The following is a 26452-nucleotide window of genomic DNA, read 5'->3' on the forward strand; positions in this document are numbered from 1 at the left end:
TTCTTTCAAACAACGGTTGAACATTTATCTTCAAAATAAAATAATACTCAACCCTCAAGTGAGGCGCCGTCCACAAATTACGTAACGCTCTAGGGGGAGGGGGGGAGTATGGTCGAGCGTTACGGCCCATACAAAAATTTCCGGGTTTTCATACAAAACAGCGTTATGGAGGGGGGAGGGGGGGTCGAAAATTGTCGATTTTAGCGTTACGTAATAAATGGACGCTGCCTGATGGCCAACCGCGCGAGTTACGGAAGGTTTAACTAATTAACATCTCATGAATGCGTTCAGTGAAATGGATCACATAGGTAACAACTTTAATCAACACATCACTCCGCCGATTTGAATTTTGCCAGCATACATTGTGTAGGCCTTTTATCGTCGGTTTCCTGCAATAAGGGCACAACTCAAAAAATGTGAATTTTCAGAATATGCGTTTGAAATTTGGCAATCATGAAGCACCTCCTGCAAATTCACTTATTTCTCTCATCATTTGACAAAAGTAAACAAATTTTGATTGTTGTATCATTGAAAGGGGCTGAAGGACTATCTGTTTCATGAATTTTTGACAACTATTTTTCAACGACTATTGAAAAAATTGACTGATTTTGAGTTGTGCCCTTACTGCGGAAAATTGGTGAAAATGCCCAAATCTCGAGTTTCTCATCGAATTTTGGAACGGGTCTTTGTGAGATGAAATTTTACATAGTTTTTCATCATTTGCCATCAAAATCTCAAAAATGACATATTTTGAGTTGTGCCCCTATTGCAGGAAACCGACGTTATGTGATAAATTCGTTATGCATTTATTTACGAAGGTCGGACAACAATGACACGAAAAATCAGCTGATTTAAGACTTCAAATTAAAGGGCCCATTTCAATATATAAAAGTCGGAACCTCATTCTAGCCTTTGTCCTACGTCAACAATGCGGTTATGTCTCAGACATTACCCACCCCTAGTTTTTATTTTACAAGTTGTCTGGAGGCTGCAGTAAATGGGAAATGAGTTTGCTCAAATCCCATCTAGAAATTAAGTTTAATAAATTTTTACTGATAGTTGACCTGACTATTGGCGTAGAATTCCAGTTATGGTTTCTTTTAAACTCAACGTACATATGTAAAGATGAACAAATCATGAGGGAGGTGGATTTATTTGTGGTTAGGGGAAGATAAAGCGTGACCCAAACCGATTGGGTTTGATTTTCCATGCAATAACTAGGGTGTCGTGTCAATTAATTTGCTCGCTAGCTTGGTTGTCTTAGCACTCGTCTAGCGTACTAGAGTCGTGAGTTCAAATCTCACCTGAGCTGTGTTTTTTTTTATAATTTCGCACATAACTTATCCATCTGTTCATATGTACTTGAAATAATGAAAAACCATAACTTCAATTAAGGGCATAACCGGCTTTTTGGTCAGGGAGGGGCAAGTACCCGTAGCAATTTTGTACCTACTAGCTTTTATAACTAAATGCAATACGATCAAATTGTATTTTAAAAGCATTATTTGGCCCTTTATCAGTCACGCTGTTGTATTTTGTACAATACGTAAATAAAAGCTCGTCTGATCTACATAAATCAACGTGTTGATAGTAGCGGTGACCAATTTCTGGAAGATTAAGGATTTTTATTCACTCGTGGATAATTTGGCTCTATTTTTTGATAATGTCTACAAAACGTTCATAAGAAATTATAGCTGAACTCTTTTGGAAATAACGAACTCTTTTGAGGACTAACCTAGAATTTCCTGGTTCCAGTATGAGACCTTTTAAAATGTCTTCCAATACTTTTCGCTGGAGGAATTCCTCCAGAAATTCTTGTAATAATTTAAAAAAAATCATCAGGTAATCCTGGAGAAGTTCTTGGGTACATCCCTGAAAAGATGATTGAAGGATTAATAAAATTTCCAAAGGAACACCTGAATGAATTTGTGAAGAGAACCTCAGAGGAATTTCTGAAGAAATCATTTAAAGAACTCCTGGAGCAATCCCTGGAAGAATTCCCGGAACAATCCCTAGAAGATTTCCTGGATAAATCCCTAAAGAATCACCTGGATGAATCCCTGGAGCAATTCCTAAAGGAATACAGCTGTAGAATCTCTGGATGAATTCCCGAAGGAATCCCTGGAAGAATTTGTGGAAGTCTACCTGGAGGAATTTTTGTATAAATTATGCTAGGAATACCTAGAGAAATATCTGAAGAAATCTCATGAGGAAATCCTAGATAAATTTCTGGAGCATTCCTTGGAGAAAATTCATGGAGGAATTCTGAGAGGAATCCCTAGAAAAAAAAATTCAGATGAAATCTCTTGAGGAATTCCTGGAGGAAATTTTTGAGAAATTTCAGAAGGAATCCTTGGAGGAATTCGTGGAGACATCTCTGCAGGAATTGTTGGAGGGATCCCTGGAGCATTTTCTGGGAAAATCTTAAGAGAGAACCCTGGGGGAATGCCTGGAGAAACTTCTGAACAAATTCCTGGCGTAATTCCTGGAAGAATTCTTAGATAAGATCCAGCACGAATTCTTTAAGAAATTTCTCGGATAAATTCATGGAGCAATCCCTGGGAAAAATCCTGGATCCAGACATCTCCAGAGGAATTCTGGGAGCAATCGTTGGAGAAATTTCTGAAAAAATCCCTTGAGAAATTCCTGGAAGAACTCTTGGAGGAATTTCTAGAGAAAAATCCCTGGAGAAATTCGTGGAGAAATCCCTGGAAGAAATTTCTGGAGGAATTTCTGGAGAAGTCCTCGAAGGAATTCCTGAAGGAATCCCTGAGGGAATCCTTGAAGAAATATGTGGAGAAATTCCTGGATAAATCCTGGAGGAATGCCTGAAGGAATTCCTAGAAGTATTCCTGTGGGAATCGCAGGAGGAAGGCATGATTCTTGGAGGAATTCTTGAAATATTTACTGGATACATGTTTAGAAGCATCTCTAGAGGAGTTCTAGGGGATTTCGATTATTTTTCTATTTCTGAAAAAAAAACCCTTAAGAAAACACTGGAGGAATTTCTAGTGGAATTTCTGAAGGAATTCCTTGAGAAATTTCTGATGGAATCCCTGGGGGAATCCTTCAAAATTTGTGAAGAAATCCCTGGGGAAATCTCTAGTGGAATCCCTGAAAAATTGCTTAATGTATTCCTGGAGAATTTCCTGGAAGAATTTCTGAAGAAATCCCTAAAGGATTTGCTGGAAGAATCCTTAGAGAAACTTCTGGAGGAACCCCTGGGAAAATTCCTGGAGAAATTCGAGGAGAAATCCCTGGAAAAATCTCTGAAGCAATTCATGAAGGAATCTCAGGAGAAATTCGTAGAGAAATGCCTGGAGGAATCTCTGAAAAATTCCTGAAAATATACCTGGAAGAATTTCTGAAAAAATCCCCAGAAGATTTTCTGGAAAAAAACCTGGAGCAATTTCTAGAGAAATTTCTGGAGGAATTCCTGCAGAAATCTTCAAAGGAATGTCTGAAGGAATCCCAGGGAGAATCTTTGGAGAAATTTATGGAGAAATCCCTGAAGAAGTTCCTTGAAGTATTTTTAGCAGAATTCCTAGAGGAATCCCTGCAGCAATTCCTGGAGGAAAATCTGGAGGAATTCTTGGAGCAATTCCTGAAAAAAATCTAGAAATCTAGATAATCCTGGAAGAACTTTTGAAGAATTTCCTGGAGAAATTCCTGGATGAATTGTTGACGTAATTTATGATACAATTCCTCGATAATTTCCTGGTGGAGTTCCAGGAAAAATCTTTTAAGAAATTCCTGGAGAAATTCCTCGAGGAGACTCTGGAGAAATTCCTGGATTATATCTTGAAGGAATGCGTACATTCCTCAGGAAGAATTCCTGAAAAAATCTCAGGAGAAACTCCTGAAGGAGTCTCTGAAGCCATTCTTGGAGGAATCTCTGCAAGAATCCAAGCAGGAATCCCTGGAAGAATTCCTGGAAAATTTCCTGGAAGAATGCCTAGGAGAATCCCTGGTGGAATTTTTGGAGGAATTCCTGGATAAATCTTTCAAGGAATTCCTGTAGGAGTCTCTGGAAAAAATCCCTTGAAGATTTCCTGGATAATTTTTTTGTACGAACTCCAAGTGGAATTCGTGGAAGAATGCCGGAAGCAATTACTGGACGAATCTCCTGAAGTCCTGAAGGAATACATTAAAGAAACCCTGGAGGGTTTCTTGGAGAGATCCCTGGAAGATTTACTAGAGGAATGCCTGTTGGAATTGCCTAGAGGAATTTCTGGCGGAATTCCTGGAGGAATCTCTAGATGAATTCCTGAAGGATTTTTTTAGAGAAATCCCTGCAAGAATTTTTTTTTGCAAGAAAAATCCCTGAAAAAATAATTTCTGAAGAAATTAGTGGATGAATCTCGTAAATTCGTAAAAGAATACCAGAAATAATTCCGGAAGAAATCGAAGGTGTACTTCTTTGAGAAATTCTAGAAGAATCCTTAGAAGAGTTCCTGAAGAAACTCCAGAAGTAATCCCGGAAGGGGAATTCTTAAGGGAATCTCTAAACAGTCCCTGAAGGAAGTACTGAATTAAGTTCTGAAGGAGTTGCTTAAAGTATGCAAGGAAGAATTTCTGCAGGAATCCTAAGAAGAATTCCTGGGAGGCTCTTGGGAGGAATATTTATAATAAGTTGTTCCAGAAAGAAACATAGAAGAAATTTGTCAATTTCTTGATTTTGCTTTGGCTAACCAAGCCATGTGGGAAATTATACTGTTAATTTCTTGATTTTGCTTTGGCTGACCAAACCATGTGGGAAATTACACTGTTGAAAATGCTTTGACATCCATGTGCACAACAGAACACGTGCTCGATGAACAAATTGAGATTTGAAATTATGAAAAGAAATCCACGTACTCCGGTGAGACTCGAACTCACGACTCCCAATTCGCTAGACGGGCGCTTCTATTCCTTCAAGCTACGGAGTCACTCGACTATCTCCGTCGCCAGCAGGCCTAGAACTGAACTCGATTCCACAATCGCACATGATTATCTTCTTTTCACAATCCAAACCCCCTTCGGATGGGATTAGATGAACATCTAACACATTGTCTGTTGTGCACATGTATGTCAAAGCGAGAGAGGAAGTTATTTTTAATTGTCGAGAGCTTCGGGCACTGCCTCCCAATCACTTATTTTTATGGCAATTAGTGTGCAGTCGGACTCTCGACGGGTCGGTCCTCGGCCGACCGAATACGGTAAGGGTGACCGTAGCACCTTACAAATGTCAATTTCTTGATTTTGCTTTGGCTGACCAAGCCATGTGGGAAATTACACTGTTGAAAATGCTTTGACATCCATGTGCACAACAGAACACGTGCTCGATGAACAAATTGAGATTTGAAATTATGAAAAGAAATCCACGTACTCCGGTGAGACTCGAACTCACGACTCCCAATTCGCTAGACGGGAGGCAGTGCCCGAAGCTCTCGACAATTAAAAATAACTTCCTCTCTCGCTTTGATATACATGTGCACAACAGACAATGTGTTAGATGTTCATCTAATCCCATCCGAAGGGGGTTTGGATTGTGAAAAGAAGATAACCATGTGCGATTGTGGAATCGAGTTCAGTTCTAGGCCTGCTGGCGACGGAGATAGTCGAGTGACTCCGTAGCTTGAAGGAATAGAAGCGCCCGTCTAGCGAATTGGGAGTCGTGAGTTCGAGTCTCACCGGAGTACGTGGATTTCTTTTCATAATTTCAAATCTCAATTTGTTCATCGAGCACGTGTTCTGTTGTGCACATGGATGTCAAAGCATTTTCAACAGTGTAATTATACTGTTGTTCTAGGCCTGCTGGCGACGGAGATAGTCGAGTGACTCCGTAGCTTTAAGGAATAGAAGCGCCCGTCTAGCGAAATGGGAGACGTGAGTTCGAGTCTCACCGGAGTACTTGGATTTCTTTTCATAATTCAAATCTCAATTTGTTCATCGAGCACATGTTCTGTTGTGCACATGGAAGTCAAAGCATTTTCAACAGTGTACAGAAGAAATTCCCGAGTTATGCCCTGCAGACATTATTGGAGGAATCCATGGAGTAATCCCTGAAGGATATCCTAGAGGAATACCTGAAGTGATTAACGGAGGAATATCTGGAAGATTCTCTAGAGACATTTCTGAAGGAATCCTTGGAATAATTCCTAGAGCAATCTCTGCAGAAAGTCGTGGAGGAATCCTTTGAGAAATTCCTGAAAAAATCCCAGGAATAATTCCTGAAGAAATTGCAGATGGAATCCTTGGAGATATCCTGAAGGAATACCAAGAAGAGTTCGTGGAGGAACTTTTTGAGGAATCCCTGTAGCAGTTCCTGAAAGAAGCCCTGCAGGAGTTCCTAAAGAAATCCCAGGAGGAATCCCGGAAGAGGTTTCTAGAGGCATTCCTAAGTAAATCCCTAAACAGTCCCTGGAGGAAGTACTGGGTTAATTTCTTCCTGAGTTCCTGAAAGAATTCCAAGAGGAACTCCTGAAGGAATTCTCAAAAGTGTTCCTGGGGGAATCCTTGGAGGAATTTTTAAAATAATCTCTGAAGTTGTTTCTGACAGAAACACAGAAGAAATTCCTGGGTGAATCCCTAAAGGAATTCCTGAAGGAAATCCTGGAGGAATTGCTAAAGAAATCCCATGAGGAAAACCGGAAGCAATCCCATGAGGAATTCCTTTGGAAATCCCAGGAATTCTTTTGTATCATATTCCTGGAAGAGTATCTGTAGGAAAAAATATCCATGTCTGCAATTTTTTTTTGACGAATTATTGTTGGAATCTTTGGATGGACTCCCAAAAGAACGTTTTGTACAATGTTTTAAGGAACTCCTGGATTAATTTCTAAGTCAATCTCTGGTAAAATTTCCTGTTAGGGTTTCTGGAAGATATTCCTGCTGGAATACTTCGAATTTCAGATTGAATTATTGGAACAATCTCTAGTGGAATTCTAGAAGGAATATATGCACTGGATCAATCACTGGAGGAACCTCCTTAGATATCCCAGGAGCAATCCATGATGAAATCACTGAACGAAGCTATGCACAAATTCCAGAAGGAATTCGTCGATGCATCCTTGCAGAAATATCTGTAAAAAATTCTAAAGGAATCATGGTAGGAATTCTTGAAGCATTTCCTGGAACAAAGCCCGAAACAATCACTATCGGAACCCTGCAAGAGGCCCACGCAAGATTTCACGAAGGAGAAACTCCTGGAGAAGCCCCTTGTGGAATTTCTGAAAGAATCCCTGAAGAAGTTCCTGAATAAATGCATAAAGGAATTTCTGAAGGTGTCCTTGAAAAAAAACGTTAAGAAATCCCAGGTATTTTGCTCTTAGAATAACGTTTGTTTGAATTGAATACTAGTGCAAATTCGTGTAGCAGTAGCACATAACTGCACTCTATAGCAGCATATGGTTCTACAAAGTCTTTCTTTTCCCCTACCGCAACCGGTTCCGGCCTATCTGTAAAATTCTGTTTTTGTATTACATAAATCAACATCACAAAATTTAGCCATTCAACCAAGCTTGTTATTTGGCAAAATTATATGATAAGATTGAAGTGGTTCTCTAATGGCGAAATTTCCTGTGGTTCTCGAGTCAAAAAGGTTTGATAAGTGTGGATAAAAACTTTAATTATTAAAATAGTGTTTTCAGATATGTTTTCTGGAATTCTAAGTTATTGATAATCTTTGAGTTGGCTCGATTAAAAATAAATAAATCAGGTGGCCAGGAAGGGGGCGGGGTTCGGCCCCCCCTGCCCCCCTCTGGCTACGCCCATGACTTCAATGTACTCAAATTGGTGAAATAATTACTTTATAGACACTTTTCAAATGAGAGAATTTTATTACTTCTACCGTTAACAATCTTAATAGTTAAACAGTTCATACATCAAATTTGTGGATACTTCATATATGTACTTGTTGGCCAAGTTTTTCAGCGATGAGTGTAATTTCATAATTGATTTGTCATTTAAACAATCAATCAGTTCTCCTCTACAAAGAAATTACCTCATCCGTCAAGGTCCCCATACCCAAATCGTGTTGCACATCACAGATCCCGCGTCATCAGTAGACAAACAACAAACCACCAACACCACCAGCAGCCCCGTGGCATTCAAAACCGAACGACGCGTCGTCGTCGCATTCCACCTCCAACCAATTCCATTCTTCTTCAGCAACATGGTGCATATTTCGATGAATAATATTTGGGTCAACATCAGCGAAATATGCGCATATTTGTGTCCGTCCAGCTGTAAACAGTCGCATACATGTAGTGTCATATACACAAACAAAACAATCTTCTGGCTGCGCCACCCAACGAACGCATCAGTGGTGAACCCCCAACAACAATCACAAACATGTTGACCACGACGGGCGGCGACGACGACCCAGAGCGTTTCTTTGACACCAGCAGGCTAATGTGACGTCGCGTCGTCGCAGCCACCTTCACCTTCCCCAAGCATCCCAAGAGCGATCGATGCGATGTAGGGAGGTAGGTATGACTCGCGACTCGTCGGACTTTTTGTTCGTTCATTGATTGTGGGCGCGCGATCAGGTCTATTACATAATCGAAGTGGACCCTAGTCGCGTACCTCGGCGATGTTGCCGCCACCCTCTTTGCCATTCCATGAGCGCGGTACTGTGTGAACTCGATTTGCAGTTGTTGCAGACAAATAAATATGGTAAGCAATATTTTGAGCATGAACATGAAAATTACCGTACAGTTACTAATCCTAGATTAGAAAAAATCTAAATTATATGAGGTCCATATGGTAAAACCCAGTAATCGTGCGAGGATTCAACAAGATCATTCTACATGCTGGAAGTGACGGGCTTGATTCTCAGTGGATCCAGGATCTTTTCGTTAACCCTTATGTGGCCGACAGGGTACACGGGTACCCATACATACACACATTTATTTGTTCAACATCATCAAACATAATCAACAATAGTACGCCACAATACTCGGTTTGTGGCTGCCAGTGGTGCGAAGTGTCAGTATTAACCGACATTTAAAGCTGAAATTGAGAATGGTAACCACTCATTTTTCCATTTACTATCGGAATATCAATTGAATAGCCTCTGATCATTCAATTGACATCAGCTCCAGCCTCAGTCAAGGCACATATCATTCAATTGAGCCCCAGCTAGGAAGCATAAATGTGTGGTGTTGTAGGTTCAAAGCTTTTACCATCGTTGATGACGTCAAACCCGACATCAACCTACCATTCACCTATTTTTATTTTGGCCACCAAACCCAACTTAGACCCAATAGTTGATCAATGTTGGTCCAACAGTGGCCCAACATTCGATAAAAATTGACTCGACTTTGACCCGACATTCGACATTTTTTCAGTCTGGCGGAATTTTGCGTGGTTTTTCGTGTTTCGAGTTAAGCTACTCATTCGAGTGACAATTTATTCAATTGACAAGGATTCGCTTCTCATTTGATAGGTGCTCTGATTGAATGAAATTGTTTTGAACATAACTAGAAGGAAAGATGACTGAACAGATTGGTTGGTTAGTGTTCAAATGAATGAATTGAATTTTTGCATCACTGGTGGCTGCCGCTCTCCATCCTCGGTCGCGCCCGATGCTCGTCAAGTCACGCTCCACCTGGTCCGCCCATCGTGCTCTCTGCGCTCCACGCCTTCTTGTACCGGATGGTTAGCAAACACCAACTTTGCAGGGTTGTTGTCCGGCATTCTTGCAACATGCCCTGCCCATCGTATCCTTCCGGCTTTGGCCACTTTGTGGATGCTGGGTTCGCCGTAAAGTGCAGCGAGCTCGTGGTTCATCCTTCTCCGCCACACACCGTTCTCCTGCACGCCGCCGAAGATCGTCCTTAGCACCCGTCGCTCGAAAACTCCGAGTGCTTGCAGGTCCTCCTCGAGCATCGTCCATGTCTCGTGTCCGTAGAGAACCACCGGTCTTATTAACGTCTTGTACATGGTACATTTGGTGCGGGGGTGAATCTTTTTTGACCGCAGCTTGGAATCAAGAATTACTCCAACGTACTTTACCTGATCAGTCACATTGATTTCAGAACCAAAGAGGCGGAAACGCCGTTATGGATTCGCCTTTTCGTGAGAAGAACAATAAATACATGTAGATACTTGGATTTACGGAAAGGCCATATTGCCGACATCACCCCTCAACTACCTGAAGAGCGCTTTGCATCAGGTCGAAAAGGGTACTGATGCACATACCAACTAATAATGTTAGGTAGTCGTCGGCAAAACCATAAGTAGGAAACTCGCTATTATTGAGTTGCCTCAATAGCGTATCTGCTACAAGATTCCACAAAAGTAGTGGTAAGACTCCCCCTTGGGGGCATCCACAAACACTCAATTTCCTAATCGCTGCTTGACGCAGTGTCGAAAAGAGATGTCGATTTTGAAGCATTTGGTGAATCCAATTGGAAATGATTGGAGATATATTGCTGTGTGCATTCAAAATGCAAATATCAAATGCGGTAGCAAAAAATGCGGTAAGATTTTCTAACAAGTAACCCGATGCCAGCGGAAGCTTTTGAATCCTAGGTTGGCGGTGATATTGACTATGGTTGCTACGTTGCCTTTGGTAACACTGTGTTACCGCGTTTGAAGCGCATTTGGACACCATTTGCATCCTGAACGCACACAGCAATACCATGACCCCGTGTGGCTTTCAATATGACTTCGAAAGGCACGTTGTCAAAGACACCCTTGATATCTAACAAAACATCCAAACAAGATTGCTTTTGAGAGAATGCTTTCTCAATAACGTAAACAACCTTGTGTAAAAGAGTCACATTGGACTTACCAGATTGGTAGGCATGTTGGTTCACATGAAGAGGCACATCAGCCAGATGGACATCACGGATGTGATGATCCACAATGCATTCTAAACATTTCAGAAGAAAAGAGGTCAAACTGATAGGTCTTTGCTTCTTCATACGCAACACAACCCACTTTCGGAATAAACTTTATAATGAAATAATCAAACTTCTTCTAAACAAAATAGGATAAATTCCATCTGAACAAGGAGATTTGAAAGGAGCAAAACTATTTAGAGCCCACTCAATCGATTCTTTAGTACAATACTCCGGGCCGAAGCCAAAAAATCATTACTACAAGAAAAGACAAGGTTCATCCGAAGATGTAATATCCGGGGAAATATGTGCTAAATAAGCATCCCAGAACTTCCTCATCAGAGCAAGTGAAATCGCCATTTGGCAAACGAAGTTCGTTCACTCGAAAATCCTTAGATTTTGCAAGGATTTTGTTTAACCGACCGACTGTGGCACGAATTTCCCAAATGGAGGAGAACGTGCCTCTGGAGCCGACCTACTGACCTGGAAGGTTTTTCCAGCCGGATCATTCAGCAGATCGGAGAGCTTTCTTGTAGGCCTTGCGAGCCGACTCTTTCTACATTGTTTCCTGAGCTTCGTCAGATCAGAGTTCCGTCAAGAGGTTCCTCTTGTAGTCTTCACAGACCGCAGATGATGAAACTCGTTGTAGTATCAACGGCATCATCTAACTCACTTGGAGTGTCAATAGATGGTGAGTATCTATGAAATTTGGCCACAAGCAAATCAGTAAAGAGATCCCAGTAGGTTGATCGGGAATTTCTGAAACGCAAAGTTTGCGAAGTAACATTTAATTGCTCAAAAAAGATATAGCGATGGCCAGATAAAGATTTTTCATCTGACACATGCCAATTGGTCAGCTCGTAACTAATTCTGCTAGAGCTAGAGCAAAGCGTTATGTCTAACACTTCTTCTCTGGTGGATACCATGAAGGTTGGGCGGTTGCCTATGTTAAGCAGTCAAAAAATCTGTACTACTTAAGTACTCCATCAAACTGGAGCCTCCCAAGTTAATGTCTGAGCTGCCCCAGATGATATGGTGAGCATTAGCATCACTGCCAACAATAAGCGGAAGGCCTTTTGAAGTGCATTATGCGATGACTCGTTAGAAAGCATCCGTAGGGGATGTTTTCCTGTTGAGGTTTCCAACAGCTACATAAATTGTGATAGCACATACATCTCTGGTGGTTAGTTTAGAGATGAGAGTAGCAAAGATTGCGTTGTTGACAAGCACACATCCCCACGGCCAAGGATGGGAACACTCACTTGCAAAGAGTTACACTCACTTGCAGTTTTCTTAGCTCATAAGCGTGTAATCAAGAAACGATGTATGGACGACTTCTTCCAAGTAGTTTTGTCTAAATCTTTGCCGAATGGAGTAGGGGTCGCACACGCATACCGAAGTCGTAAGGAAGCTGCGAAGGCAACTCTCCACGAGCTGAATGTAAATTACACTCACCTCGTGGAGAGTCGCATTCGCAGCTCTGTCACGACTCTGGAATTCGTTTGCGATCCCTACTCCATTCGGCAAAGTTTTAGACAAAACCACAAGGTAAAAGTCGTCCATACATCATTTCTTGATTGCATGCTTTTGAGCTGAGAAAATAGCAAGTGAGTGTAACTCTTTGCAAGTGAGTGTTCCCATCCCTGCCCACGGCATGAAACACGAGTTTGCCATTTCATTTTCACTGAAAGTAGCAAACACCGGGTTCCCAAGGTTTCCTAGATAGAATTTCCACTTACGAAGGTGAGGTTCTTGGAGTATAGTCACTTGGGCTGTACAATTTTACATAAGTCTGCAAAGATTGATCGTTACTGTTCTTTTATGCTGAAGATTGATCTGAGCTATCCTAACCGTAGCCGCTACCCAATCTAGGCAAGATTGAACTCTTTGCAATCACAGCACAATAGAGAATAAAAACCAGATCGGTATCGATTGGAAAACCCAAAAGGCGAGGATACACAGAATGATTCTATAACATTTACCCGAAAACCATTTACCCGAAAGACATTTACCCGAAAACCATTTACCCGAATGTAACATATACCCGAATGCCAAATACCCGAATGCGACGTTTACCCGAATGCGACATTTACCCGAATGCGACACTTACCCGAATGCGACATTTACCCGAATAGTTTATTACTATGCACAAATTATGATTTTGAGAATAAAGTTCACTTATTTTGTTCTATTCAAAAAGTGCATGTATTATTTTGTATTGTGGATCAGAAAAGCATTTTGATATTCCTCAAGAACCCATTTTATCAAATTTTCCCTGAAATGATCCGCGATAGGAATTCACAGGGCATATGCTTGAATAAAACTCATAACTGCAGCTTACATTTGTTATGTTCACGCTGTTAGCGTTCACTCTAGATATTTACCCTTCTTTGATTCATATGCTGTTCTTTTGATAAGAAAAGAACAGTTTATGATTTAAAGAAGGGGAAATCTCTGTTTGTAGGCCAAGGTGTCATTAGTTCGAAACGATTAGAAACAGCCCTCGGAAAATCAACATATCATTAGAAAATAATATTTGACAGAAAAGTTTGCAGATTGTTCACCAAACAGAACATCCCATTATTAAAAGAAGGAAAAAATCTTAGATGTAGACTTGGAATCCATCACTCAATCATGTAAGAGTGTAATTCAAAAGAACATCATATAATCGAAACAAGGACAAAACTTACATGCATCCCAACTAACAATAATGGTAGCTGAATAACAGCTTATTCAATCAAAATTTCAAAAATTAAGCTTATGATTGACTTATTCTTCTATTGTACAGCAACTATGTTTGTTGTGCAGTTAGTAGTTCGAACGCCAACAAAATATGCAGCAGTGCAACTCGTAAGAACAGCCTTTGAAGAGAAGAAGGGAAAATCTCCGAAGGATAGGTAATAGTTTGGCCACCAATCAACACAGTGACACCATGTCTGTTAAAGAAACTCTACCCCCTTACCCCGAATGCCATCATAACCTCGAATAGGACATTATTACAAAAGCCATTTCCCCGAATGGGTCATCACCCCGATAGATATGTATAATAGTTCCCTAAAGGATATAGATGGAAAGATGGATTCACGGGTCTCCTATGGAGTTAGTAGTTCGTCCGCAACAAACTAAATAACATTTCAACTCCAACTCGCAAAAGTAGCCTCTTATGGAAAGAATGAACACATTATATGGAGAAATTACCAGTTTAGCCAGTACCAGCCGACCAACTCATCAACAGTTTACGGGTGGACAATGTAAATTCGAAAGAACAGCCTATTTTAAAAAGAAGGCAAACTTAGAAGAAGTGGATAATACTTGCGGTATGGCTGCCAGTTTGTGATCGTGTATATAAGTAGCTAATTTTGCATTTTTTGGGCGACCTCCTGATTGATTCGGATTGACGTTCGGGCTAATTGGATGGAGCCGTAAAAGAACAGAATATCAACAAAAATCCTTTGATCAAAATAGCATTGTGACAGCCAGTTAGTCCTGTACCAGGGTGCTTGATGATCACTCAGATTATTAGGTCTAACAAAGCCTGCTATATGATACCGGGCCATAACATATTTATTATTGACAAATCATATGGGGATAAAGTACACATTTTTTTTATTTTTCGGGTAAGTGTCGCATTCGGGTAAATGTCGTATTCGGGTAAATGTCGCATTCGGGTAAATGTCGCATTCGGGTATTTGTCGCATTCGGGTATTTGTCGCATTCGGGTAAATGACGTTCGGGTAAATGTCATTCGGGTAAATGTCTTTCGGGTAAATGGTTTTCGGGTAAATGTTATAGAACCACACAGAATACACTGTGTAAATCGTATAATGCGAACCCATATAGCTGACAATTTAAACTAATTAATAACATCTTCATAATTCCGACCTTATTTAGCCTCAAGTTTGATACTAAAGAAAGGCTGCTGAATGTCTCTGAGAAACATAAGATCTACTGCGCTATTTTGCTCAGGTTCGCGTAGTAAGGGCAAAATACTGTGGAGGGTGCTCTGGTACTCCAAAAGCTCCGTTAACGGTTAGGTTTTTATTAGACCCCGCCCCCTAAACAGACTTATATTTGGTTTGCTGTGGATACAAACGATTGCAATCATTACTTCCTTCCCCTCTTCCACATTGACCTACAAACTTACGTGGCAGGCGTCATTGTCGCCAAAAAAAGAAGATTCTCAACACTCACACACTGAAGATACCTGTTGGTCCCAAGTAGCTACCTCATTTATTCCTTGTGTGAGTGTAGCTGGTCTGGCGATACTGGAGTAGCATCCACGGGTGGTCAATCAAGCTGAAGCTCTTCACAATTGACAATACTGTATGCACCCTTCATCAGCCTATATCCCCATGTTCATCCTATTCCAAGAACAAACGATTTAAGCACCAATTGTTTGTATTCTTTCTTTTGTCATGCATGCTCATTCCTAACCAATAAAAAACAAAACAAGTAGTGCTTATTCGCTTTGTTTTCGATAGGATGAAAATAGGAGCAGTATGCTGAAGATGGGTCCCGTTCCCCTACAAAGTTATTAATTTTTTAGGTTTGTTTATTATCTTGTTGGTAGGATTTTTCTTGCTTAGCCAACGATGATCGTAAAACGAGGTTGAGGAGTAGTCAAGTATTCTCAAAACTTATTTCAGTTCAATGAAAGGCTTGAAAAGGGTTATACACGTTTAATAAGTAACATCTCTTGTTGTAATTAAATTAGTGGTATTATTTTGATTACAGGTAATGCTCCGTTCGAAATGTTCAAGATCATTGGCAAATCCATATGCATGTGGATATAAATACAATTCGTTTCATCAACCCACCGTTGATGGCCTTGAAATATTCCGGAAAGGTGTTAATTAATTATGCAGTTGGAAAGTTAGCACCTGCGGGAAAATAATGAAATTGAACCCATCTTTGTTCACACAAATCAAGTCACGATGTTATCGGTTCACCACCTCGTGACCAGCGATCGAAGGTATGCAGTGATCAGGTTGTTTTTCAGAATGTTTTCATATTTTGCGAATGGGGATTTCCCAAAATTTGAGTTATTTTTTTTGTTATTAACTGACTTACATCTTCCGTTTGTTCAAAGTTCTATGAGAAATTGCGTTTGCACATCGTGCGGCAGATAATCAATGATTTCGCTGAACAAAGGAAATACCAACACAAAATGTTCCTACTCCGGAAGGAACGGAATCTTACAAAAATAAAAAGAGCAAACTATTTTTATTTCTAGCCTTGGAATCAAAACCATTATTCATTATTTGTATTAGGTAAACATGGTTGAACGAAAAGAATACTCCACAAAAAACATGTAATTAAATCAGAATCATGTGATATGGTCATCGTTATGGTGAAAGTTGTACCAGGTCTTACTAATCATTCTGAAGAATGCATGTACCGTTCAATTGGTAATTTCTAGTTTGACATTTCACATTATGTCTGAATCGATCACATATAATAGGCTTGCCTGGAAGAACCTGTTACACTTATTTCCAGTAGACACACTCATTGACCATTTCCATAAAGCACCAACCACACTTCCGAAAGTAGTTTGCAACTGCAGACAGGTTTATACCCGTTGTGACCCATAATAATCGTCATTCACTAGATATACTGAGGTTACATCCAGAAAAGGGCTCTTACACTGTGTGGTAGGCAAATACGCAGACACTGCACAATCGATTAGCCGGATAGTCTCGAAGCACTGTACACAGTTCTTCCTCCACGTGTGGCTAGACGTCCGCTCGTCTGCAATCACTTTTCACGCGAAGAAACGCACAAACGCAACACCAACACGGCACGCGTGATAACCGAAAACTATTTCGGGGACAAATTATGTTGTTTTGCTTCGACGACAGAAAACTGCAGAACTCAGACTGCCAGAGCACAAGAAGACACTGAGCAGAGGTTGGGGGTTACGAGAGCACGCGTCCGCACCGCGACGAAGGAAACTTTCGACTGACTCGGGTCGACCCGGTTGAGGTCCAGAGCGCGAAAATTCGACAGCCGGGGAATGGCCAGTAATGCATGCGGCGACAGCAGAGGTGGTGGCGACGGAGGGTGGTGTCAACTTTTCTTCGTGTGCGCATAAGTGGACTAGCCAAGTGTTTAGTGCAACTAGCAGACAGTTGGTAGCATGCGGGGTAAAATGCGCCCTGTGAGGAAAAAAAAAATCTTCAGTTACACAATGCAACAATTTTAAAAATATCTTCAAAACTATGAAAGCTCTGATTTCGACTTAGTTTTGCGGGCAGATTCAGAATATGTATTTATCTTCATGTCTCTGAAAACCCGTATTCTCGTGACGTTTAGTTAGGCGCTCAGTGTATTAAGTTACACGTCCATGTCCATGTCCATGTCCATGAGGCCAATTGAGGAGTGCTTCGTCGGCGAATATCAGGCGGGATTTCGTGGGGGCCTATCAACGACGGACCAGATGTTCACCCTGTGGCAGATTCTTGATAAATTTCGAGAGTACAACTTGCAGACCCATCATCTGTTTATTGATTTCAAGGCGGCGTACGATTCAGTGAAGAGAAACGAGTTATGGCAGATTATGATCGAGCATGGTTTTCCGGCGAAGCTGATTAGACTGATTCGGGCGACGCTTGACGGATCGAAATCAAGTGTACGGGTTGCGGATGAAATTTCGTCATCGTTCGTAACCTTTGACGGACTGAAGCAGGGCGATGCTCTTTCGAACTTACAGTTCAACATAGCACTGGAAGGAGCGATAAGGAGAGCTGGTGTGCACAGGAGCGGAACCATTGTCACGAAGTCGCATATGCTCCTGGGCTTCGCGGACGATATCGACATCATCGGAATCGACCGTCGGGCCGTGAAAGAGGCGTTCGTACCTTTTAAGAGGGAGACTGCGAGGATTGGACTTACGATCAACACCACAAAGACTAAGTACATGATTGCTGGTGTTCAACGTCGGTCCGGCCGTGGTAGTGGTGACGAAGTGGTGCTAGGTGGGGAAAAGTTTGAAGTTGTGGATGAATTTGTTTATCTTGGTACTCTAGTGACGTCGGATAATGATGTCACCCGCGAGGTAAAAAAACGGATTGCGGCTGCAAATCGGGCCTTTTTCGGTCTGCGAAACCATCTGAGGTCCCGCAGGCTGCAAACGAAGACAAAACTCGCGTTGTACAAGTCTCTGACTCTCCTGGTCGCTGTATACGGTCATGAAACATGGACGTTAAAAGAAGTTGATCGGAGAGCCTTTGGAGTCTTCGAACGTAAAGTGCTGTGAACAATACTCGGCGGTAAACTGGAGGACGGCATCTGGCGGCGTCGCATGAACTACGAATTGTACCAGGTATATAAAGAGATGGATATAGTGAAGCGAATACAACACGGCAGGCTGCGGTGGGCTGGACACGTAGCTCGTATGCCGGAGGAACGACAAGCTAAAATTATATTCAACAGAGAACCAGGAAGGGGTCGTCGGCTTCGTGGGAGGCCGCGCACACGTTGGATTTTTACAGTTGAGGAGGACCTAAGGACTCTAAACGTTCAGGGCGACTGGAAGCGATTGGCCCAGGACCGAGGCCAGTGGAGGCGGATACTTCATTCGGCGTAGACTCACCGCTACGAGTTGTAGCTCATCAAGTATCAAGTAAGTACCATGTCCATGTCAAGCTATTAAATCTCGTCCAACGTTTCGGTCACATCTAAGACCTTCCTCAGAGACTAAATTTTTGCCGATTTTTCGTCCGGTGTTGTTTTATCGAACAATTATTGTCGGACGGATAGAGTTTTCCCGCCCAGCAGTTAACGGTTGGGATTCGGTAACTGTGGAAAAGCGCTTCCGGAATTTTACCGCTCTGGAACTTGATACCTTGCGCTTGATCGATCCCGCGTAGATGCGAGGTTTCATCGCTACATTGCGGACTAAGAATGGTCGATTAACACAGTACAAGCAGGGGAATCGGGGGGGGGGGGGGGGGGGGGTGGAAGCTCAGGTAAAATATTATCTCCTGGGCGCCCATTAAAAACACCACCCCCGGCGAAGACTGGCGCTCGAGCCTAGCTATTTAGCACTGTAGTTGGAGGAAATGCCAATGCAGAACCCGTAGCTTCCGGGAAGGTAAGCCCAGCTCCCTGGGTTAGTGGGTTGGTGTCAGGCCCTGCGAGCCAGCCGTAAAAAAGACTAGCACCGGAAAATCAACAAGAGAAGAATGCGAACCGATACCAATGGCGACGACCACAGCGACGAAAAGGGACTTGCGATTGGAAGCTCGGTACGTGGAACTGCAGATCCTTCAACTTCATCGGGAGTACCCGCATACTCGCCGATCTACTGAAGGACCGCGGGTTCGGAATCGTAGCGCTGCAGGAGGTGTGTTGGACAGGATCTATGGTGCGAACGTCTAGAGGTAATCATACCATCTACCAGAGTTGCGGCAACACACGTGAGCTGGGAACAGCTTTTATAGTGATGGGCGACATGCAGAGGCGCGTGATCGGTTGGTAGCCGATCGACGAAAGAATGTGCAGGTTGAGGATCAAGGGCCGATTCTTCAACATTAGCATAATAAACGTGCACAGCCCTCACTCCGGAAGCACTGATGATGACAAAGACACATTTTACGCGCAGCTCGAACGCGAGTACGACCGCTGCCCAAACCACGACGTCAAGATCATCATAGGGGATCTAAACGCTCAGGTAGGCCAGGAGGAGGAATTCAGACCGACGATTGGAAAGTTCAGCGCCCACCAGCTGACGAACGAAAATGGCCTACGCCTCATCGATTTCGCCGCCTCCAAGAACATGGCCATTCGTAGCACCTTCTTCCAGCACAGCCTCCCGTATCGTTACACCTGGAGATCACCACAACAAACGGAATCGCAAATCGACCACGTTCTGATTGATGGACGACATTTCTCCGACATTATCGACGTCAGGACCTATCGTGGCGCTAATATCGACTCTGATCACTACCTGGTGATGATTAAACTGCGCCCAAAACTCTCCGTTATTAACAACGTACATTATCGGCGGCCGCTCCGGTACGATCTAGAGCGACTGAAGCAACCGGATGTCGCCACCGCATACGCGCAGAATCTCGAGGCAGCGTTGCCGGACGAGGGTGTGCTCGATGTGGCCCCTCTAGAGGACTGCTGGAGTACAGTCAAAGCAGCCATCAACAACGCAGCCGAGAGCACTATCGGGTACGTGGAACGGAGTCGACGAAACGATTGGTTCGACGAGTGTAGAGCGGTTCTGGAGGAGAAGGATTCAGCGCGGGCGGTAATGCTGCAGCATGGAACCCGACAGAATGTGGAGCGATACAGACAGAAGCGGAAACAGCAGACCCGTCTCTTCCGGGAGAAAAAGCGCCGCCTGGAAGAAGCGGAGTGCGAGGAAATGGAACTGCTGTGCCGTTCACAGGAAACACGTAAGTTCTATCAGAAGCTCAACGCATCCCGCAAAGGCTACGTGCCGCAAGCCGAAATCTGCAGGGATAAGGACGGGAGCCTCCTGACGGACAAACGTGAGGTGATCGAAAGGTGGAAGCAGCACTTCGACGAGCACCTGAATGGCAAAGAGAATGTAGACACGGAGGACCAAGGCAGCGGAGGAAATGACTATGTTGGTGCAGCAGAGGACGGGAACGAATCAACTCCCACGCTGAGGGAAGTTAAGGATGCCATCCACCAGCTCAAAAACAACAAAGCGGCTGGTAAAGACGGTATCGCAGCAGAACTCATCAAGATGGGCCCGGAAAAGTTGGCCACCTGTCTGCACCAGTTAGTAGTCAAGATCTGGGAAACCGAACAGCTACCGGAGGAGTGGAAGGAAGGGATAATCTGTCCCGTCCATAAGAAAGGCGACAAGTTAATGTGTGAGAACTTTCGAGCGATCACCATTTTGAATGCCGCCTACAAAGTGCTATCCCAGATCATCTTCCGTCGTCTTTCACCTAAAGTAAATGAGTTCGTGGGAAGTTACCAGGCCGGTTTCATCGACGGCCGGTCGACAACGGACCAGATCTTCACCGTACGGCACATCCTCAAGAAATGCCGTGAATACCAGGTCCCAACGCATCACCTGTTCATCGACTTCAAAGCGGCATACGACAGTATCGACCGCACAGAGCTATGGAAAATTATGGACAAGAACAGCTTTCCCGGGAAGCTGACTAGACTGATAAGAGCAACGATGGACGGTGTGCAGAACAGCGTAAGGATTTCGGGTGAACTATCCAGTTCATTCGAATCTCGACGGGGACTACGACAAGGTGATGGACTTTCCTGCCTACTATTCAACATCGCCCTGGAAGGTGTTATGTGACGAGCCGGGCTCAACAGCCGGGGTACGATCTTCACGAAATCCAGCCAATTTGTCTGTATTGCGGATGACATGGATATTATTGCTAGAACATTTGGAACGGTGGCAGAACAGTACACCCGCCTGAAACGTGAAGCAGCAAAGGTCGGACTGGTAGTGAATGCGGCTAAGACAAAGTACATGCTGGTAGGTGGGACTGAGCGAGACAGGACAAGCCTTGGCAGCAATGTTACGATAGACGGGGATACTTTCGAGGTGGTAAAAGAATTCGTCTACCTCGGATCCTTACTGACGGCTGACAACAACGGGAGCCGTGAAATTCGGAGGCGCATCATCAGCGGAAGTCGGGCCTACTACGGGCTCCAGAAGAAACTGCGGTCGAAAAAGATTCACCCACGCACCAAATGCACCATGTACAAAACGCTAATAAGACCGGTGGTCCTCTACGGGCACGAGACATGAACGATGCTCGAGGAGGACCTGCAAGCACTTGGAGTTTTCGAGCGACGCGTGCTAAGGACGATCTTCGTTGGTGTGCAGGAGAACGGTGTGTGGCGGAGAAGAATAAACCACGAGCTCGCTGCACTTTAAGGCGAACCCAGCATCCATAAGGTGTCCAAAGCCGGAAGGATACGGTGTGCAAGAATGCCGGACAACAACCCTACAAAGCTGGTGTTTGCAACTGATCCGGTTGGTACAAGAAGGCGTGGAGCACAGAGAGCACGATGGGTGGATCAGGTGGAGCGTGACTTGGCGAGCATTGCACAATGGTCCACGAAACAGATTTACGAGGAAAGATGCATTCAGCGCTTTCAAATGATTATCTAGATTGATATGGTCTTCTACAAAGTTGTTCCTAAAAGTAAGGCCCTCTTTTCAATACACATGAAATTTAGGGTGGTCCATATTTTCAAAGTAATTCGGAACCAAACTTTTTTATTTGCAAGAATAACTATATACATTCTTCGAAAAAGTTGTAGATCTATCAATTTTGACCAAGTTTGCTGAAGACATTTTTATGTAGCTTTAAAATTGACCGATCTAGAGGTATTTTTCTAAATAAGCTTAGGGTGGTTCAAGAATAACCGGTTTTCTGGCGTTTACTTTTTCAGTTTCGATTTTTCATCAAAATCGCCCAAGAAACACTTGGAGAGCATTTGCAGACGCGTCGTTTCGTGCACTGAGATGGTCGTTATCTCTTTTGGTTCAAAAGTTACAGGCGTTTTTCTTAAAAAAATCATAATTTTTCAAAAAGGTGTTATGACGGGTTGGGGCAAACATAAAAAAATATCTTTTGCCCGCATTCGAAAGAAGAAATGTTGTTATAAAACATATCAAAAAATTGGAGGGGTGTTATTTTTGTAGCTCAAGTGAAAAATACTTGAAAAGTGCCTATTTTTTCCAGAAAATCACCATTATCTTTTGAACGGAATAACGTAGCAACATTTTCAGCGCACGAAAATGTGCGTTTTTCAAAGCTCTAAAAATGGTTCTTAGACATCTTTGATGAGAAATTTGAAACAAAAAAGATACAGCGTTTAACCTGTTTTGACCAAATTTGGAGCATTTTCCCATAGTTTTGATAGGATGACGCTAGAACAAATCGTTTTATTGCTTTATCTTTTTTGTTTCAAATTTCTCGTCAAAGTCGCCTAAAAACCACTTTTAGAGCTTCCAAAAACGCGCATTTTCGTGCGCTGAAAAGGTTGCTACGTCTTTCAGTTCAAAAGATATTGATGATTTTCTAGAAAAATTAGGCACTTTTCAAGTATTTTTCACTTGAGTTACAAAAATAACACCCCTCTAATTTTTTGATATGTTTTATAACAACATTTCTTCTTTCGAATGCGGGCAAATGATATTTTTTATGTTTGCCCCAACCCGTCATAACACCTTTTTGAAAAACTTTTAAGAAAAACGCCTGTAACTTTTGAACCAAAAGAGATAACGAGCATCTCAGTGCACGAAACGACGCGTCTGCAAATGCTCTACAAGTGTTTCTTGGGCGACTTTGATGAAAAATCGAAACTGAAAAAGTTAACGCCAGAAAACCGGTTATTCTTGAACCACCCTAAGCTTTTTTAGAAAAATGCCTCTAGATCGGTCAATTTTAAAGCTACATAAAAAATGTCTTCTGTAAACTTGCTCGAAATTGATAGATCTACAACTTTCTCGGAGATTGTATATAGTTATTCTTGCAAATAAAAAAGTTTGGTTACCAATTTCTTTGAAGATATGGACCACCCTAATTTTCATGCACATTGGAAAGATGGCCTTATTATTAGGGACAACTTTCCCAAGCAACACGACTTGTTTCAAAGTCAGTACCAGCAACATCAGTGAAATTTATTCACTGTTCAAATTAAGGACAACAGAACACAATTGCTTCTTCTTTGAAACGCAAAAAGTGCAAATTTTAAATCGTTGTGCAACTTGAGCTAGGGGAATGATAAAAAAATGAAAAACCCGGATTAATCCACCTAGTGGTGATAGTGCCTTTCTCGTCGAATATGTACTCATGATATTTCCGTCGACGTAAGCATCCTGAATCCTGTGAATAATTTATTTATAAAAGCAAGAATCCAAGCCATCATCGAGTGGCTGATGGCACATATTTCCGGTGTTATGTTCAATGTATAAGCAGAGCTGAAAAATATCAGATCTCTTAGTTGAGTGGGTGACCACCTTTACTATTACTGGAACACCATCAATACCAAGACGATAATAACAAGCTAAAATATAATTTATTTCACAACCAAAAATCACTTTACAGTCTTCGATAAACTTTTTCCTGTACACTTCAGGCTATATTTCAGTATCATTGGTTACTAGATTCAAAAAAATTGACCAAAAAATGGAAGCAAGTGAAATTTTTAGTACTAAATCCAATTCAAATTAGAACCATATCACAGAGCGCGAGGAGATATCAGTTGGATCAAAATTTTGAGCAGCAATTTTAGAAGCAAAAGGGGATTAAAAAACTTTGCTCGAGGTTGATGCGATTAAATTTCAATTTTCTCATGGAACCCCCATTCTACTGTATATTTACACCTCAGGAATATGAGAAAATGTGATTTGATGAGCCTGCATCAGTTTTGTCAAGATTTTGTTCTTTTACACATATTTATCGCTTGCATTGATTATTTTCACTGTTTATACCACTTCCTGTGAGATATCCGGAACCGGTTCCAAGACTGTACCTATTGTCTCAAATATGGTCTAAGACTAGCCTCTTGCTAACTGTTCAACAGGTTTTTTGAAAAGTGCATGCCTTGTTAACCGTTCATCAAGTTATCTAAAGAGCTGCGATTTGATGTGTTGCATGTATGGATTTGGTTCACTTTTACATTTGACCACTTCCGGCGGGACATCCGGAACTGGTTCTAGAGCACTACCGGTAGTCTCTGCTGTGATTTAAGGCTATTTTCCTGCTAACCGTTCTTCAGGTTTTTGAAAAAGCTGCATTTTAATGTGTCGTATGCATGGGTTTATTTCCTATCTACATTTGACCACTTCCGGCGGGACATCCGGAGTCGGTTCCGGAACACTACCGGTAGTCTCTGCTGTGATCTAAAGCTATTCTCCTGCTTACCGTTCTTCAGGTTATCGAAAAAGCTACTATTTAATGTGTCGCATGCATGAGTATGGTTCCCATCTACATTTGACTACTTCCGGCGGGACACACGGAACCGGTTCCGGAATACTACTGGTTTTCCTAAATATAGTCTGATTCCATTTTATTGCTAACCATTCATCAGGTTATCAATGGAGACGCGATTTGATGTGTCGCATGCATGGGTTTGGTTCAATTTTATATTCCGGCGGGGCACCCGGAATCGGTTCCGGAACACTATCAGTAGTCTCTGCTGGGTCAAAGGCTATTTTCCTGCTCACTGTTCATCAGGTTATCGAAAAAGCCGCTATTTGATGTGTCGCATGCATGGATTTGGCTCACTTCTATATTTGGCCACCTCTGTCGGGACATCCGGAACCGATTCCGGAATACTACTGGTTCAGATATGGACTGAGAGTATTTTCCTGCTTACCGTTCGTCAGGTTACCAAAAAAGCCGCGGTCTAATATGCCGCATGCATGGTTTTGTAGAATTTACATATCTGGCCCCTCCCTGGGGTACCGATCCGGAACACATAAATGGCCATAACTCCGGAACGGCTGAACCGATTTGAACCATTTTCAATAGGAAACAATGGGACCACATTCCGCGTCGAATGAACCGTCGGTCATAAAAATCGGTTGAGGTTTACTGCCAAAAAGTGATGTGAGTTTATTTTGTACACACACATACTCACACACACACATACACACACACACACATACATACACACACACAGACATGGAGGTGGGAGCTAGGGGCTTGTTCCCTAGCGCCAATGAAAAACCACCAGTTGGCACTTTCTCTGCCCCCTACACCCTCTAGGAGGTGGAAAAGTGACCGAGCGCCTAACTCCATAGGTGGCTCAAAAGAAGGCGTGCCGCTGAGCACATTAGGACCGATACCAGTTAGGTCCTAATTACGGTATACTGGCTGCAAAGACGAGGATTTCACAAGGATTTAATTAACACGACGCTATGGAGCTGGTTTGCGTATTATTCCACTTCCTTACTAAGAATGGGTGACACCGTTCTGAAACGGCATTTGGGCTAATGGTACGTTTGCCCCCGTCCCGTTAAAACCGTGGCAGGCCTCCTAGTACGTTCAAAACTCGCCACCTTAGCTGGTGGAAAGTAGGCTCAGTTGAAGATTCCTGACTAGCGTCGATCGGCTCTGATCACGGTACCCCATGAAGGACCGTGACAACCTTATCATGGCCTCCCTGCTACATAGACAACCATGAGATCAATAGACGACTACTTACGACGAGTGGAGATAGCGGCTCGGAGGGGGGACCCGAAAAGCATGGATAAAGATAACGACAACAACAACATCAACGGCAAAGGTGCGGAGAATCCGTTCGCAAGAAGCGGTCTGGCGAGGTCGCCGACAGAACAGAACCAGCAGATGCAACAACAGCAGCTGGAGCAACAGGATCGGGAACAAGAGCTGCACGAGCAGCAGAAGCGAGAGCAGGAGCTGTGTGACCAACAGCAGCGCGAACAAGAACAGAACGAGAAGCAGCAGCAACGGCAGCTGCGAAGCGCATGGAATGTGCTTCCAAAACAATCAAAGGTGGAAGCTGCGAAAACTGTAGCGGACGAACTCCGTGAGTTCGTTGACAAAAGGCACAACGTGCACAAGGATATCAAGGACCTCGTTGCAAGGATCCAAGGTAGCCTTGGGTCAGCCATCAAAGACTGGAGGAGGCTG

The 26452-nt window shown here is 42.8% G+C and overlaps 2 protein-coding genes across 4 annotated transcripts in view; one reads left to right on the forward strand and one right to left on the reverse strand.

The window, feature by feature from the left end:
• LOC109405806 (fatty acyl-CoA reductase wat) overlaps nt 1–16946 on the reverse strand; it is a 168239-nt gene extending 151293 nt beyond the window's left edge. The window contains exon 1 of the mRNA XM_062861146.1: nt 16473–16946. The gene's annotated coding sequence lies outside the window, so the exon portion shown is untranslated. The remainder of the gene's footprint in view (nt 1–16472) is intronic.
• The window catches only part of LOC109418818 (homologous-pairing protein 2 homolog), a 375251-nt gene that overhangs the window by 162774 nt on the left and 186025 nt on the right, over nt 1–26452 (forward strand). The gene's annotated exons all lie outside the window — the stretch shown is intronic.

Source organism: Aedes albopictus, chromosome 3, assembly GCF_035046485.1.
Source record: "Aedes albopictus strain Foshan chromosome 3, AalbF5, whole genome shotgun sequence".
Classification (NCBI taxonomy): domain Eukaryota; kingdom Metazoa; phylum Arthropoda; class Insecta; order Diptera; family Culicidae; genus Aedes; species Aedes albopictus.